Here is an 18,904-nt window from a genome sequence, read left to right as displayed (position 1 = left end):
TCTATAGCGACGTAAGGTCCCTACCACTGGATAAGAGCTAGAAGGTATTATAGGAGCTGGAAGGCAAAGATGTTAGAGCATCTGGAGAATTGGGACCCCCAGTGTTTAGATATCTCTGTATGAGTCCAGCGGGGCAGTGAGAGAGTTAGTAAAAATCTAGAAGCATTTCTGGGCCTTGGCTAAGGCTGTGTGGCATCTCCCCACTCCTCAGTAGTACATCATCAGTCAGGACAGGAAGATTAAGGGACAGAAAGCCAGTCACTCTGTGAGGCTGTGGTGAGCTGGCACAGAAGTACACAGCAGAGTCCTCCAGCTGCAAGGCGCTCATGTTCATCTCAGAGTGATAGTCACTGAACTGCTTCACTGAGAATCGGTTGGGGATGTTTCCTTTCTCTCCCTCCATTTTTTCATAGTGTTGAATGAGGAACTTCAGTTCCTTCCCCTGAGATTGCTGGTACCAGCCCACACTGTCATGTCCAGAGATCGGAATACATTTGAGAATGGACCTTCCTCCCTTTGCTTTGATTATGTGTCTTGGAGACTGGATGACCCCGGAACTTGCTGAACCTGGGGAGGCAGGAGACAGGAGTGAGCATCTAGAGAAAGAGTGCATAGGTGCAGCAGCAGTAGAGGAGCTCAGGAGCAGTCCCCCCAGAGCTCAGGACTCACTTGTTCCCAGGAGAAAGACAGTGACACAGCAGAGCAGGCTGGGGCCCCAGACAGAGCCAGGGAGGACAGTGCCCCACATCCTTCTCCTCAGCATGCTGCTCTCCCTGGTGAGAGCAGGAGTCAGCTCCTCCTTTCAGCTCATTGCCTGTGATGTCAGGTTCTGAGTCAGTCATCTCATTGGCTCCTACTGTCTCTCTGTACCCTTGGGTATACTCTGTTGGCTCATTCCTTTCCCTTTTAGGCTCAGCCTGTTTAGTGTAAGGGAAATGTCTGTGCTGAATAAATATGGCTGGCTTGGAGAAGTCCTTTACATGATCACCTCTGAGGCAGTTGTTCCCTTGGTTTCAGGAGATTTTGTATTTCCCATGGCTCTCTGTGGTGATGCCTAGTAGGTATGCAAAGCTAATTGACCCTCTGTCCCCTGCCTTGTGCCTCCTGAGACAGCACTATTTCTGGTTCCACAGCAAATATATTCTCCTGTGGGCTCCATGCCAGAGCTCTGCAGCAGCTCACTCAGTGGATCCACAGTGCCCCCTAGTGACTAAGTGTGCAATGTTTGTGCTCTACCTGTACTGGTAATGGTAAAGGTTGTTGCCATTTCCAGTTTACCCACCAAAACCTCAAACATTGTCTGTGCTAGTGAGAGAGGCATTAAAGCATCTCATTAAAAAATAAAAAAGGAAAAAGTCTAAGTCTAAGTCATATCACATTGCTGTAGGGAGACATACATTAGTCATTAGATGCCAGACCTTTGGAAGGCAGTGAACCTAGACAAAATACCTTTAGTTGAAAAGAATTTTTAAGACTGCCTGAGTATGAATGCTGCCAGTGGAGAAGCCTCTGAGAACTTGGGGGGAGGGGGATAAAAGAAACAGTCTAAGGAATTTTGTTAAGGACAGCACACCTGTGGCCTGTCCAGCACTCACTTGCACACAGGAGACTCAAGGACACACACAGGAGCCTGAAGTTCATCTCAGGACCAAGCAAGAACTGATGTCTTCCAGCCATGTGTGTGGAAACTAGAGCTGGGGCTCTCAGGAACTTAGTGATATCAGTGTCTCCAGCAAATGTTGAACTGCACAGTTAACACATCATACCCCTTTTCTCCAGAAGCAAGCGAATTCAAGTAAAATTGGATAGTTGGATTACACAGCAATATTTTAAAATCCATGACTCAGATTTGAGGAATTTGAGTTTTGTTTTGTATTTATACTTACATGTTTTCTTTTTTAGTTAACATTAGTTTTCTTTTATTTCTACTATGATAAAATTCCTTATTTTACATTGTTTTGTTATTTACTATTTGTACAATCTCAGTTGCATGCTGGCAGCATGAAGTATTCTGTGAAGTTTCTACTAATTCTTTACCTTGCCTTAAATATTTGAGATAACTCTTCAGTGTCATCTCTGGTTCCAAGGACGGTGTGACACCCAGAAAGATTATAAAACACCAAGCTCCAGTAATTACAATTTGAAAAATTGTTTTGAGCGATCTCATACCAATTCAGGGACAAAAGCTCTACATCTAGATTTGGCCCTCAGTGTTTCCTCACCGATATAAAAAAAGAAAATCTCCCATTGTTTCACAAAATGCTCTAGAGGACGACCTAAGCTTTTCACACTGTGATTCCTGTCAAAAGAAAATCTCCTTAAGCAATGTGGGTGAGCTGTTTGCCTTATAATGTGCAGGTCTGGTTTGTTTTAGTTCCTAGGGAAATGTAAGTACTTCATTCAAAACCTCATGTCATAAGTTTCCTGACATGAAATACTTACCTTCACTCAAAGGCAGTGTAGGTTCCTTCCTATAAAACATATCTCCACTACTGACAATACAGATAATATTGAAGTAAAAAGCATACTTTCTGTCACCACATCCTGGTCAGAGAATTTCTCTAATCCTACCCTGGTAAGGAAGGTCTCAAAAGCATAAGCAGAGACAAAGGGGATCAGCACAGCATCCAAATGAAGAATCTGGGGAAAGGGCGTGGCCATCCCAGAAAGGATATTTTTATCTAGGTCTAAAACTTGGCTGGTTCTAAGAGACCAGCTGCCCCAACAAAGGGAACCATTGTCCACGGTTGAGTCTATCCAATGAAGAGTCACTTTCTCTTTTAGACTTAGATGTTAAAAGTGGGGAACATGGAATTTCATAGCTCCATGCCTCATTTCAGAAATATGGTGTGATATACCAGTAATATTAGTCTGATGAACAATTCTCTGATTTCATTGGAGAGAGAATCACCTGCCAAAAATATCTCTTTATATTCCTTTAAATTTAATTGTTGAGTTGTTGAGTAATAAATTTTTTGTTGTTGAAAAAGGAAGCCCCATTTTAAAATTACAACCATAAACATATTATCTAGCTTAATATTATACATCTATAACATGTTGCACACTCTGTTAAGACACACACACTAACCCCAGCTAGTCTTTAAACATAAGAGATAATTAGCTGCTACAGTTTTTTGACCGAAACTGGGAAACACCAAAGAAATTCAGATCATTGACTTAGAAGTAAAAGTGTTACAAGTTTCAATCCTTGTGTTGATATTCTAAAACATGAACTAATGACAATTTTCATGAGCTACTTACTATTTTTATTGAAGTGATGTATAGGAATCTTCATGTACAAAAGAGATATAATGTCTCTACACTTGTCTTAAACCATGTTGTCTATGGCCACAAGCCAACAGAGACTAAGGTTCCAAACACTGGATAGAAGCTGGAAGGTTGATAAAGATATGAAAACATCTATCGTCGGGAGATAACCCGTGTTTAGATCTTACAATACAGATTCAGAAGGGCAGTGAGAGGATTAGTGAAGATATAGAAATATTTCTGGGGCTCTGTTAAGGCTCTGTGGTATCTCATTACCACTTTTTAACACATCACCAATAGAAGCAAGAAGATTAAGAAACAAAAAGCTAGTCACTGTGTGAGGCTGTGGTGAGCTGGCACAGAAGTACACCCCAGAGTCCTCCAGCTGCAAGGCGCTCATGTTCATCTCAGAGTGATAGTCACTGAACTGCTTCACTGAGAATCGGTTGGGGATGTTGCCTTTCTCTCCCTCCATTTCTTGATAATGTCGAATAAGGAACTTCAGTTCCTGGCCCAGAGTTTGCTGGTACCAGAACACAGTGTCATGTCCAGAGATGGGAGTACATTTCACAAAGGACCTTCCTCCCTTTGCTTTGATTATGTGTCTTGGAGACTGGATGACCCCGGGATTTGCTGAACTTGGGGAGGCAGGAGACAGGAGTGAGCATCTAGAGAAAGAGTACACAGATGCAGCAGCAGTAGAGGAGCTCAGGAGCAGTCCCCCCAGAGCTCAGGACTCACTTGTTCCCAGGAGAAAGACAGTGACACAGCAGAGCAGGCTGGGGCCCCAGGCAGAGCCAGGGAGGGCAGTGCCCCACATCCTTCTCCTCAGCATGCTGCTCTCCCTGGTGAGAGCAGGAGTCAGCTCCTCCTTTCAGCTCATTGCCTGTGATGTCAGGTTCTGAGGTCAGTGATTTTGTTGGCTCCCACAGGCTCTCTGTGCCCTTAGGCATGCTCTGTTTGCTCAGCCCTATCCCTTTTAGGGTCACCCTGCTTAGTGTAAGGAGAAATGTCTTGCTAAATAAAGATGGCTGGCATGGAGAAGTCCTTTACATGATCGCCTCTGAGGCAATTGCTTCCTTCCGTTCTAGTTTCAGAAGGTTTTTATATTTCCCAGGTTACAGTTCATGACTCCCTGTGGTGATGTCCAGTGGGTATGAAAAAAAGATTGACCACCTGCCCTCCTGAGCTGGCACAGTTTCAGTTCCACAGCCAATGCCTCACTGTGGACTCCATACCAGAGCTCTGTTTTCATCCACTTCCTGAAGTCAGCAGTTCACTGTTTGGTTCCGCAGCACCTCTAGTGACCAGCTATGCGGTCAATGGTCTGTACCTCTACTGACTCTGGGAGAGGCTGGGTGGGAGATCTTAAAATCAGTAGCCTGTTGTGGGACAGAAAACACAATCAACTTGTTCTTTATACAGTTACCTACCAAATCCCACATTTTCCTGTGGTTGTGAGAGAGGCATTCACAGTACTAAAAGAAACAAACAGAAAAGCAAAGATTCAAAACACTAATTAAAATCACAACAGAATATATTCGAGTCTCATCTCAGTGTTTCAGGAAGATGTACATTATTAGATGTCAGCTGCCCTTGGAAAGTTCTATATTTGAGGAAAACAGTCTTTGGTCAAAGAAAATTCCTAGAAGGTCAGATTGCAGACACCATCAGTAAAGAAGCCCCTAAGCAGTTAGAGCATAAATCAGTACTATGAAGAGAAAGCTGAGAAGGATAGAACATTGGAAATATTGTTGTAGACAGCTAGCTTATCTTTGAAATAATGTAAATATTAAAAGTTTACTTTGGAATCCCACTTGCCTTTTGACCATTTGAGTATCCTCAGCTCACTTATACCTTGTTCTCATTTTCTCTGTGTTTCCTTATGAATATCGCCTTCAAATTCATTAAAATCCAATCTCTGGTACTTGCAGTCACTTATTTCTCATAACAGACATTACAATTTTATTTCTATAATTTTATTTGGGAACTTGGCATATTTTCCTCATTTCCAAGAACCTGTTAAGATATGTGCTGCAGTTAGACTGTTTAATGTCATTGTCAGCAAATTTGTCAGAAATCGGTAGCTTTCTAGTGATTGATTTCCCCTAGTGATGAATCGTATTTTCTTCCTTCTTTGCAAATCTGTATTCTTTTATTAGATGCCAAACTGTATATTTATGTTTGACAGTCTTAGATACTATGCCTTCTTAATTAATACATTCATAGCTTTATTCCCTCATGTGTCTAAGTCACTGAGAAATAAAATTCAGGAAAATTCCTAGCAAATCACTGTTGCTCTTTACAGATATTTGCAAAAGTATATATAAAATAAATAGATGGACACAACTTAAAAATCCATAAACTGATGGGTAAGAAGACAATGCACAATTTTAATACAAAGAAATATTTAAATAAATCAAGTTCTTAAAACATACCAAATATTATGTGAAGTGAGAGAAATTGGACACATAGAGAAAATTATAACTCTAAACATAGACTTCCTAAAATATGCAGAATTGGGTATAGAAGAAAAAATTTATTGTTTAATGTGTTTAGAGGTTAAAACTTTTGGGGAAATAGTAATGGTGTTTCTATATCATAATGAATATGTATAAAATACAACAGAATTATAGATATAAAAACAGTGATGGAATGTAGAAAAAAGCAGTCCAGTATGATACTTTGGTTTCTGCTTCTTCTGAATTAAAGGTGGTTGGGGAAAAATAAGTGTGGATAAAAATCTTCCTCTCAGCTTCCCTGGTAGGCAAAATATTGTGGGACAATGGTCTGTAGTCTGTCACTTGTATATTTTATTTAAACTCTGATTAGCCAGTAGTCAGGCAGGAAGTAAAGGTGGGGTGACCAGGCAGGAAGTATGGTTGCAGCAATCAGAACAAGACAGTTCTGGGAAGAGGGAAGGATCAGTGTGCATTCAACACCCAGACACAGAGGAAGCAAGATGAGAATACCTTGTTGATAAAAGGTACCAAACAATGTGGCTAATACACACAAGAATTATGGGTTAGTATAAGTTATAAGAGTTAATAAGAAGTCTAAGCTAATAGAACAACCACTTTATAATTAATGTAGACCTCTGTATGTCTCTTTGCGACTGAATGGCTGAAGGACCAGTTGATACAGAAGCCTCAGTCAACAAAAAGAAAAAAAAGACAGAATCTCAAAAAAAAAAAAAGCATGTGACCCTCTTCATTGAAGTTCAGCCAACCAGAGAAGATTAAGTTGTATCAAGGGAGGTGACACTGAAGGCCTATACTCACACAGAATTTTCAGTGGTTACCATCCATCTCCTAAAAACATTTTCTGTTTTCACCTAAACATTTATTCTTCCTTAGTCATCCTGCATCTCCCTACAACCCAGCCTTTAAAAATAAAGAGAAGATTCTAGGTATCACTAGGTCTTTAGATTTCCATTGTCCTTTCATTTCACATCCAGAGGCATGCAGTTAGCTTACATAGCTTTTTGCAAGTTAATCAGTGAATTCATTAAATAAACACAATGCATAGAGTAAACAAATATACATTTCCCCATAAGCATCAAAGTAAATTTGTTGTTACCATAAATTTTATTAAAATCATAAAAATCACAAATGAGTGAAAGACTATCTTCAAAACGACAAAGAGAAGAAAAGTAAATATTAATAACTGAATCCTCCATAGACATACTTAACGGCAAAGAGCAAAAGTAATTCAGATGCACTGGTAACAAATGAAATGGTGTTTGTTAGAGTGCATCCCATGGAATATTTTCTGATATGGTGTAGTTTTCTTTTGTAGTTTGACACAGTTCCTGGAAGTTCATGGCTCCACACACATTCTGCTTTGTAATTCCTCAGAAAATGTTCCTATCTGATAAGTTTGAATTCAAGACTCATCACATCAGCTGCTGATGGATTGTTTTGAGTGACAATGGAAAAAGTGACGTTTGTGGTAATTCCTGTTTATTCTTGTATGATTTGATAACATATACTGAATATGGCTATATATATTATGTAGTCTTCTTCATTAATAAAAAATCAATGAACTGATTCCTAGTGATATTCTGCTATATTCAAAGATGGGAGCCTTGTCATCATTAGAGAAGTTTGCTCAGACAGTATATGGGAGTGGGTGCTGACCCATTGTCAGACATTATTTGGAAAGACTAAATTGGAACTCTCCATAGGGTTCCTACACTTTGTGATCTGAGTTATGTGCAGAAGAGAGTAAAGGATCATTGTAGAAGTCAGAGACACAGAGAACATCAGGAGAACATATTCCACCAAATCAACTAAGCAGGAATGATATGAGCTCACAGAGATTGAAATGGCAAGCAAAGGGTCTGCATGGGTTTGTCCTAGGTTTCTTGTGAGTATGTTTTGTGGTACTCCTAACAATGGGAGTGAGAGTATGTCTGACTCTTTAGTCTGCTCTTGAGATTCTTTTCCTCCTATTGTGTTACTTTGTCCAACCTTAATATGAGGACTTTTGCCTTATCTTTTCTTACTCCTCCTCATGCTCCTTCTCCTTTTCCTCCTCCTTCTCTTCCTCCTTCTCCTCATCCTCCTCTTTCCCCTCCTCTTCCTTCTCCTCCTCCTCCTCCTCCTCCTCCTCCTCCTCCTCTTCTTCTTCTTCTTCTTCTTCTTCTTCTTCTTCTTCTTCTTCTTCTTCTTCTTCTTCTTCTTCTCATTATTCTTTTTCTCTAAGACAGTAATCCAACTACAGCTTCTCCTCCCTCTCTTCTTTCTTGTTTTGTGCTGTTTGATGGTTTTCTCTTGGAAGCCTGCTCTTAAATGGCATATGAAAGGATCTGGCGAAGGGGAAAGCTCAGAGAAGTGGAGGGAGAGGTAACTGTGGTTGGAATGTACTATATGAAAAAAGAATATTTTCAATAAAAACAAATAAATAAAGTGTTCTTTTTCTACTTTGGTTAATTATATTAGGCAAGGTTTGCAATATTATAAAGCAAAAATAGTGCTTATTTGCTTTAGATGATAAGCATTCCCCAAAGATTCATGCTTTAAAGGCTCACTTGTCTACACAATGTTCAGAGGCGGGGCTTTGAGAAAGATTAGATCACAGAGGCTTTTATTTCACCACTGAATAATCTATAGATAGATTTATAATAGAAAGCAGAGCCTTGTAGGAGGACATAGGTCACCAGGGGAAGACCAGTTAAAAGATCTCTCTGTCACATACACTTTTCATTTGTCCTCTGCTCTTCCTCCTTTTCCTCTTCTATCTTCTCTTCTCTTCCTTCTTTTCTTTCTTGGCTGTCAAGAGACGGGCAACACAACTCTTCTATATTCTTCCTGGCAGCCAGTTCTGCCACAACACAAGAAACCATGAATCATAAACCAAAACTTTGGAGGACTGAGGCAAAATGCACCTTCTTCTTTTGCTATTGTAGACATGTAAAGAGGCCAAAAAGATGACTACAACATGAATATCCAGACTCAATGCTGATTCAAACTCAGTTTATTGCCCATTCTGTAAAATAAAGTATGGCATGAATAACTTCCTACAATTGTCGAACAAATTACCACCCACAGAGCCAAGGTACTGATACATTATATCAAGATATTTTGATACTTTATTTGTAAACTAGCCATAACATAAAAATGAGTAATATGTTTTTAAATCTATAATGGTAATTCCTCTGGCTTTTTTTCTTTTTGCAATTAAAAAGTGCAGGGAGAGGGGAGTTATTCTTCCTAAGGTTATCCAATCACAAAGCGGCTGCATTTTTCACCAAAGCAGAGAATAACATGGAAAGTCATACTTTGATTTTGAAAACAAAGAGTTGTAGGATTCAAACCTAGTATTGATAATCTCATACATGAAAAGTTGGGTAATTTCATAAGCTTCCATTTCTATCTGTAAAGTGGTTTGTAGAAATCTTCACTGAGAAATGGATCACTAATGTATCCTGTATTGAAACATATAGATGATGCCAACAAGCAAGCACCAAACATAGAGTTAGCGTTCTACTACTGGCCTGGAGCTGGAAAATACTAGAAGACAAGTGAGAACATCTGGAATATTGGAGCCGACAGCAGCCGGGTTTAGAAATCTATGAGTTCAGCTAGGCAGAGGAGGTTAGTACAGAATTAACGCATTCTTATGCCTTAACTAGGAAGAGTGTGAAGCGTGCTTCCCCCCAGCCAATTCTAGTATATCACCAGTGGGAGCAGGAAGATTAAAGAACAGAACCCCAGTCACTGTGTGAGGCTGTGGTGAGCTGGCACAGAAGTACACAGCAGAGTCCTCCAGCTGCAAGGCGCTCATGTTCATCTCAGAGTGATAGTCACTGAACTGCTGGACTGAGAATCGGTTGGGGATGTTTCCTTTCTCTCTTTCCTCTTTTTCATAATGCTGAACAAGAAACGTCAGTTCCTTCCCCAAAGTCTGCTGGTACCAGAGCACACTGGCATGCCCAGAGATGGGAAAACATTTGAAAATGGACCTTCCTCCCTTTGCTTTGATTATGTGTCTTGGAGACTGGGTGACCCCAGAACTTGCTGAACCTGGGGAGGCAGGAGACAGGAGTGAGCATCTAGAGACAGAGTGCACAGGTGCAGCAGCAGTAGAGGAGCTCAGGAGCAGTCCCCCCAGAGCTCAGGACTCACTTGTTCCCAGGAGAAAGACAGTGACACAGCAGAGCAGGCTGGGGCCCCAGGCAGAGCCAAGGAGGGCAGTGCCCCACATCCTTCTCCTGAGCAAGCTGCTCTCCCTGGTGAGAGCAGGAGTCAGCTCCTCCTTTCAGCTCATTGCCTGTGATATCAGATTCTGAGATCAGTGATCTTGTGGGCTCCCATAGGTTTTCTGTACCCTTGCGCATACTCTCTTGGCTCATCCCCTTTCCCTTTAAGGTCATTGTGCTAAACAGAAAAGAGATGGCTGTACTGAATAGAAATGACAAGTTGTGGGGAGTTCTTTCATGACTTTCTCTGAGGCAGCTGCTTTCTTCTCCTCGCCAATGTCCATGGGTTTTGGATTGCAAAGGCTACAATTCATGACTCCTTGTGGTGATGTCCAGTGTATATGCAAAGATGATTGACCACCGGCCCTTCACACTGTGCCTCCTGAGCCGGGACAGTTTTAGCTCGACAGCCAATGCCACACTGTGGACTCCATACCAGAGCTCTGCTTCCATCCACTTCCTGAAGTCAGCAGTTCACTGTTTGGTTCCGCAGTGCCCCCTAGTGACCAGCTATGCGGTCAATGGTCTGTACCTCTACTGACTCTGGGAGAGGCTGGGTGGGAACTCTCAAAATCGGTAGCCTGTTGTGGGCCAGAAAACATCATCGACTTTTTCTTTATACAGTTACCGACCGAAATCCCACATTTTCCTGTGGTTGTGAGAGAGGCATTCACAATACTAAAAGAAACAAACAGAAAAGCAAAGGATCAAAAACCTAATTAAAATCACAACAGAATATATTTGAGTCTCATCACAGTGTTTCAGGAAGATGTACATTATTAGATGTCAACTGCCCTTGGAAAGTACTATATTTGAAGAAAACAGTCTTTTGTCAAAGGAAATTCTCAGAAGGCCAGATTGCAGACTCCATCAGTAAAGAAGCCCCTGAGCGGTTGGAGCATAAACCAGTCCTATGAAGAGAAAGCTGATAAGGATAGAACATTGGAAATATTGTTGTAGACAGCTAGCTTATCTTTGAAATAATGTAAATATGAAAAGTTTACTTTGGAATCCCACTTGCCTTTTGACCATTTGAGTATCCTCAGCTCACTTATACCTTGTTCTCATTTTCTCTGTGTTTCCTTATGAATATCACCCTCAAATTCATTAAAATCCAATCTCTGGTATTTGCAGTCACTTATTTCTCATAACAGACATTACAATTTTATTTCTATAATTTTATTTGGGAACTTGGCATATTTTCCTCATTTCCAAGAACCTGTTAAGATATGTGCTGCAGTTAGACTGTTTAATGTCATTGTCAGCAAATTTGTCAGAAATCGGTAGCTTTCTAGTGATTGATTTCCCCTAGTGATGAATCGTATTTTCTTCCTTCTTTGCAAATCTGTATTCTTTTATTAGATGCTAAACTGTATATTTATGTTTGGCAGTCTTAGATACTATGCCTTCCTAATTAATACATTCATAGCTTTATTCTCCCATGTTCCTAAGTCACCCAGAAATAAAAATTAGGGAAATTCCTAGCATATCAGTGTTCCTCTTTACAGACCTTTTCAAAGGTATATATAAAATATAGAGGTGGACACAACTTAAAAATCCACAGACTGATAGGTAGGTACACAATGTACAATTGTAATGCAAAGAAGTATTGAAATAAGTCAAATTCTTATACACATTAAAATGTAACAAGTATTATGTGAAGTGAAAGAAATTAGACACAATGGAAAAATTTTAATTCTAAATATAGACTTTCTAAAACAGGCAGGATGGGGTATCTGTTTAATTGTGGTTATCCGTCTGGTGACAGCTTAGTTCCACCTTTCCTCCTGTTACTGTCACCTTGCTTCTTGGGCTTTGGGTGACTGCAGCCTCCATGTGTTCTGTAAATATGAAGACAGAGCCTGATGATGTCATCTTGGCTAAAAGACCTGGGAATTCTGTTGCGCACGGTACAACTGTGGCCTGTCCAGCACACGGTTGAACATAGGAGACTCAAGACGACACATAAGAGCCTACATAAAGCAAAGAAAGCCAGCCTACAAATCACAATCCCAGAGAAATTAGACAACAATGCGGACACTAAGAGAGACCTACATAGGAAGTAGAAAGTAGAAAAAGACAAGATCTCCTGAGTAAATTGGGTGGATGGGGACCTTGGAGGAAGATTGAAGCCGGAGTGGGGGGAAGGCAGGGAGGGAAGCAGAGAAAAATATAGAGCTCAATGAATATTAATTTTTAAAAAAGAGCCTAAAATCCATCTCAGGACCAAGTCAAGATCTGATGCCTTTCAGCCTTGTTATTTTTTTCAGCCTTGTTTTTGTAATCTTGAAATGGGTATCTCAGTGACTTAGTGATGTCACAGTCTCTAGCAAATATTGAGCTGCATAGTAAACATGCCACATCCCTTTCCTTCGGAAGAAAGTCAACTTTCAAATTATAATCACATAGTTGGAATTTACAACATTCCCAATTGTATTATCAAATTAACAGCACATGTAGGAAAGAGTTTGTGGTTTGTTTTTTAATTATACATGCATGTATTCTTTCTCTGATTTTAGTTAGTATACTAGACTTATTTTATTCCTACTGTGATGTGATTCCTTATTTTATATTGTTTTAATTTTCACTATTTTCATAGTTTCTATGTCCTGACCTGCTGTATTCAATGAGTTTTCTACTAGTGTTTCACTCTGCCTAAATACTTCCAAATAAACCTATCACTCCAAGGACTGCTTGACACCAGGAAGTTTATAAAACACCAAGGTTGAGGTTACTACACTTGAACCATTGTTTTAAGCTGTCTTATACCAATTCAGGGACACAGACACTAAATTCTAGACTCATCCCAGAGTTCATCTTTATTCAATGGAATTCTGCTTTGTTTCACGTGAGACTGGATTGTGGACCTAAGACTTGGTCACTATGCATCGTGTCAAAGGTAAACCCCCTTCTCAATGTGGGTGAGCTGTTTGCCGGATAATGTGCAGGTCTAGTGACTCTAGCATCCCAGAGAAATGTACCAAAACCATCCATAAGCTCTGTACCACCTTTGTCATAAGTTTGCTAACTTGAAACACTTACCTCTACTCAAAGGCAGTATAGGACCCTTCCAAAGTAAAGGGTATCTCAGCTACTGCTTACACAGACAATGGCAAAGTCTGAAACTTCCATTCTGTGACCACATATCCTGGTGTAATTGCCATGGATACTTTCTACTATGCTACCCTGGTAAGGAAGGACTCAAAATCAGAAGCAGAGCATCCATAAGAAGAATCTGGGAACAGAGTCTAGAATCTAAAAACTACATTCCATTTATGGCCTAAGATTGGTTGGTCCCCAGAGACCAGAAGTCATCAAGAAAAAAGGCAACTGCTCGTGGTGGATTCTGTCTAAAAAGGATTCAGTAGCTATTTAAGACTTAGATGTTTGAAAAGGGGAGCATGAAATTTCATAGCTCCTAGGCCCTTTCAGGAATAAGGTCTAATCTACCTGTAATGTTAGTCTTCTATACAATACTCTAATTTCATTAGAGAAAGAAGCCTGTGCCATAAATATCACTTTATATTCCTTTCAACTTAGTTGCTTGATTATTGAGCAACAAATTTTCTTTTGTTGAAAATGAAAGTTTCATAGTGAAATTATAAAAAAGAAAACATTACATGGTTTAATATATGCCTATAACCTGTGAACTCTTCAACGTACACAGACTAAGCTCAGCTTGTCTTATAACACACGGGACACCGAGCTGCTACATTTTTCACCAAAGCAGAGAATATCATGGAAAGTCATACTTTGATTTTGAAAACGAAGAGTTGTAGGATTCAAACCTAGTATTGATAATCTCATACATAAAAAGTTGGGTAATTTCCTAAGCTGTCATTTCTATCTGTAAAGTGGCTTGTAGAAATCTTCACTGACAAATGGATCGCTAATGTATCCCCTTGTAATGAAAGATCTAGATTATGCCAACACACAAGCACCAAACATAGAGTTAGCGTTCTACTACTGGCCTGGAGCTGGAAAATACTAGAAGACAAGTGAGAACATCTGGAGTCTTGGAGCCCAAAGCAAGGTTTAGAACTCTGTATGAGTTCAGCTAGGCGGCAGCGGGGGGGGGGGGGGGTAGTACAGAATTAATGCATTCTTGTGTCTTAGTAAGGAACAGAGTGCAGTATGCCCTCCACAGCCCGCTCTAGTATATCACCAGTGGGAGCAGGAAGATTAAAGAACAGAACCCCAGTCACTCTGTGAGGCTGTGGTGAGCTGGCACAGAAGTACACCCCAGAGTCCTCCAGCTGCAAGGCGCTCATGTTCATCTCAGAGTGGGAGTCACTGAACTGCTGGACTGAGAATCGGTTGGGGATGTTGCCTTTCGCTCTCTCCATGCTTTTATAGTGGTGAATGAGGAAGGTGAGTTCCTTCCCCAGAGTCTGCTGGTACCAGAACACATTGTCTTGTCCATAGATGGGAATACATTTGAGATTGGACCTTCCTCCCTTTGCTTTGATTATGTGTCTTGGAGACTGGATGACCCCGGGACTTGCTGAACCTGGGGAGGCAGGAGACAGGAGTGAGCATCTAGTGAAAGAGTGCACAGGTGCAGCAGCAGTAGAGGAGCTCAGGAGCAGTCCCCCCAGAGCTCAGGACTCACTTGTTCCCAGGAGAAAGACAGTGACACAGCAGAGCAGGCTGGGGCCCCAGGCAGAGCCAGGGAGGGCAGTGCCCCACATCCTTCTCCTCAGCATGCTGCTCTCCCTGGTGAGAGCAGGAGTCAGCTCCTCCTTTCAGCTCATTGCCTGTGATGTCAGGTTCTGAGGTCAGTGATTTTGTTGGCTCCCATAGGCTCTCTGTGCCCTTAGCATACTCTGCTGGCTCAACCCTTCCCCCTTAAGACTCAGCCTGCTTTGTGGAAGGGGAGATAACTGTGCTGAATAACTATGGCTGGATGTGGGGAAGTTCTTCTCATTCTTTCCTCTGGGGCAGTTGCTTCTTTCTCTTTTGCTGTATCCAGGGTGTTTCGGATTGGAAAGGTTACAGCTCATGGCTTGCTTTGGTGATGCTCATGGGTGTGCAAAGACTGACTAGCTATCCCCTGCCTTCTACCTCCCGAGCCAGCACTGTTTCTTGTTCCACAGCTAATACCCTACTTGGACTCCATATTACACCTCTGCATCCACCTTCTGAAGCACTGCCCACAGCTGTGTTGGTGCATCTGCAGTGCCCTCTAGTGACCAGCTATGCGGCTGTTGGACTGTACCTCTACTGGCTATGGTAAAGGCTCAGAGCTCCCAAAATCAAGCATCAGAGGTAGGACAGAAAACATCACAGAATTGTTACCAGTACCCTTTACCTACTATAATCTCAAATATTCCCTGTGGTAGTGAGGTGCATGAAGGAAATTTCATTTTTCAATATGAAACAAAGAAACCAAGTCCGCCCCCCACAACCCAAACCAAACAAGAGAATAAAACCCAAGTTATTCCATACTAGTCATTAGTTGTCTGCTCTCTTGGACAGGGCTGGTCATGGCAAAAACAGTCTTTGGTCAAAGGAAATACCTAGAAGGCCTGACTGCACCCGCCATTAGTGGAGAAATCTCTAAGCAGTTGGACAATCAACCTGCCTAAGGAACGGAAAACTGAGGAGGGTAGAAGGTTGGAATTATTGTTGTAGACTGCCTGCTTGTCTTTGAAGAAGTTTAAATATCGGAATTCTACGTCTGAGTCTCTGATTGCCTATTTGACCATTTGAGGTTGTATCCAGCTCACTTACACCTTGTTCTCATTTTCTCTGTGTTTCCTTATGAATACCATCCTCAAATTCATCAATCTTTCCTTATGGAGCACCCAGTCTCCGGGTCTTACAGTCACCTATTTCTTGTCACAGACACTGCAAATTTTACTCCTGTAATTTTGCCTGGGAACTTGAATGTCTCCCTCCTTTTTGCCCAACCTGTCAAGGCATGAGCTGCATTTTTACTGTTTAATGTCACTGTCAGCCAATTTGTCAGAAATAAGTTGGTTTCCAGTAGTTAATTTTTTCCCTAGTGGTGAGTCCTATTTTCTTCCTTTTTTGTGACTCTAAAATCTTCTATTAGATGCCATATTGTATATATTATGTTTGGTGGTGTTAAATACTATGATTTTCTTATTAATACATTCATAGCTTTATTCTGCAATGGGCTTAAGTCACTGAGAAACAACATCAGGGAAATTCCCAGGAGATCGTTGCTCCTCATGGACTTTGGCAAAGATGGGTATATAACATAAAGATGGACACGACCTAAAAAACCATAAAGTTGTGGGTAGGTATAAAAATGCACAATTTCAATACCATGAATAAATCGAGTTTTTATTCAAATTAAAAAGTATGAATATTATATGCAAAAAGAAATAAGACACAAAGGGAAAGAAATTATAATTCAAAATTTAGGCTTCCAAAAATAGGCAAAATCCTGGTTTAAGAGGAAAGTAGAGCTTCAAAGGTGTATAGAGGAGAGAGAATTGGGAAATACATAGTGATGATGGTTCTACAATACACTGAATATTTATACAATACCAGGGGGTTACTGTGGTAGTTTAAGAATAATATCTGCTCCCTCCTAGACTAATAGGAAATAGCACTATTAAGAGGGGTGGCTTTTACTGGAGTGGGTGCAGCCTTGGTGGAAATTATGTGTCACTGTAGGGGTGGACTTTGAGATCTCTTTTGTTCAAGTTTTGCTCAGTGTGACACTCAGTTCACTGTTGCTGCAGTCAAATCAAGATGTAGCCAGCATTATGTCTGCCTGCATGCTGCCATGATGATAATGGACTAAACATCTAAAAAATGTAAGCCAGCCCAATTAAATGTCTGTCCTTTGTAAGAGTAGATGTGGTCATGGTGTTTACTCACTGTAATAAAAAACCTAATTAAGATAGTTATAGATATAAAAACAGTGATGGAGTTGAGAAAATGACTGTCCATTATTCTACTTGGGTTTCTTCTTCTTCTGACCTAAAGGTGCTTGGGGAAAAACAAATACAAGGAAAAAAAAGCCTTTCTCTCAGCATCTCCTGGTAGACAAAACACAGATTCTCTGCTTGGAGCCACCCTTGGCTCTGGTCATGTGCCAGCAAAGGATAAAAGGGGTTGGTGAGGGAAAAGAGTGAGCCAGGCCAGGGTGGTGGGGAGAATGTTACTAACGAGGCTGACTGCCTAGCAGCCACAGAGTTTCTTTATTTATACAGAATTTGGTAAGTAGGGATACATCCATGTTGTTCCAAAACATAGACCATATCATTTTTGTTTTTGGACATGTGTTTCTCTTCCTCTTGTTTATCTTTTAGTCATCACTGAGAAGGTGCGATAGAACAGAATTATAATTTCCAATCATTTTTCCTTAAGTTTTGATATCATTGATAAACAGTTTTCATTTTTAATCATTCTTACTCATTAACCCTATAACCCAATTTTTAAGAATCTAGAGGCATATGACAGGGTGTTCGCAGGCTAGTTGCTTTTGAGGTTACAAGGACATTAGACCAAGACAAGCTTCAAGCCATCCCAGGCATAGTGCCATGTCTCAAGCAGTGTGTTATTAACTCTTAATGGTCAGAGTGCCCAAGAAATATCCTCAGGCCAAAGCTGCTGCAGTTATTCTTCAAATTCTGGCATAATACAGTGTTTATATTTTATACCTCTATAGAATACTTTTTAACCATCTTTCTACATCTTTCTTTGCCAGTCAGAGAGGTAACTTCAGCTCATCTAACACTGTTGCTGTTTATGCCACATAATGGCCTGAGTTTATAGTGGGAAGAGGTTTGTAATCTTGCTTGCTATGTATTGCCTTTACTATGTTTAGGTATGTTCCTTGTATCTCTGAACTCTTCAAGGCCTGTATCATGAAGGGGTGTTAGATTTTGTCAAAGGCTTTTCCAGCATCAGTTGTGAGAATCATGTGGGTTTTTTCTTTCAGTTTGTTTATATGGTAAATTACATTAACAGGTTTTTCATACGTTGAACCTTTCCTACATCTCTGGGTTGAAGCCTACTTGATCATGATGGATGATGATAATGTTCTTGGATTCAGTTTTCCAGTATTTTATTGAGTATTTTTGCACCAATGTTCATTAAGGAGATTGGTCTGTGGTTGTTGCATCTTTGTGTGTTGCATCTTTGTGTGGTGCTGGTATCAGGGTAACTGTAGCCTCATAAAAAGTGCTTGACAATGTTCTTCTCATTTCTATTACGTAGAACACTGAGAATTTAACACTTCTTTGAAATTCTAGTAGAATTTTATGCTGAAACCATCTGGCTCTGGGCAGTTTTGGTTGGGAGGATTTAACGAGTGTTTCTATTTCCATAGGGTTATAGGTCTATTTAAATTGTTTATTTGGTAGTGGTTTAACTTTGGTATGTGATACCTATCCATTTTTATCTTCCACTTCTTATAGATTTTTCAATTTCTTTAAGGGACTTTTTCATTTCCTTTTTAACGTTCCTCTATTATCTTCGTAAGGTTATTTTTAAGGTCACTTTCTTCTGCTTCATCTGGGTTGGGATATTCAGGTCTTGCTGTTGTAGATCCATTGGTTCTGCTGGTGTCATATTGCTCTCATGTTGTTGAACATATTCTTACACTGTCATCTATCCATCTGGATTTTGGGTAATTATGGGTACAGGTGTTTATTATTCCTCCAACTGATATAATTAGTGCCTGTGCCTATGCCTCTGTGGACCACTGATGCCATGGGGAATGGTTGGCATTTGAGGGAGGGATCATGATAGGTTCTGTGGGTTTGTGAGGCAGAGTGGGACTTGCAAGTGAAAGGGTTCAATGGAAGGCATGTGTGGTGAAACAGTTTACCTATAGCAGTTTCATCTGCTGACTGGAAACAGCCCCAACAGAGGAAAATAGGAGCACATTACCACATATTTTTCATTATTTTTAATTATTTTACTTTTGTAAAAAATCAGAGGCTATCTTCA

General features: G+C 40.5%; 1 long non-coding RNA gene across 1 annotated transcript; it reads right to left on the bottom strand.

Annotated features, from left to right (window-relative positions):
- Nucleotides 1-3,780: 3,780 nt before the first annotated feature.
- On the bottom strand, nt 3,781-14,606 carry LOC142838277 (uncharacterized). Its single transcript, XR_012908527.1, has 3 exons — nt 14,583-14,606; nt 14,420-14,480; nt 3,781-3,845 (listed from the first exon to the last, which is right to left on the bottom strand). It is a non-coding gene; the product is annotated as an uncharacterized LOC142838277 (long non-coding RNA).
- Between the last annotated feature and the right edge of the window lie 4,298 nt (nt 14,607-18,904).

The sequence above is a fragment of the Microtus pennsylvanicus genome, chromosome 19 (genome assembly GCF_037038515.1).
Source record: "Microtus pennsylvanicus isolate mMicPen1 chromosome 19, mMicPen1.hap1, whole genome shotgun sequence".
In the NCBI taxonomy this organism is placed as follows: domain Eukaryota; kingdom Metazoa; phylum Chordata; class Mammalia; order Rodentia; family Cricetidae; genus Microtus; species Microtus pennsylvanicus.
The sequence above is the reverse complement of the archived record's forward strand: the minus strand, read 5'-3'. Positions and strand labels throughout refer to the sequence as shown.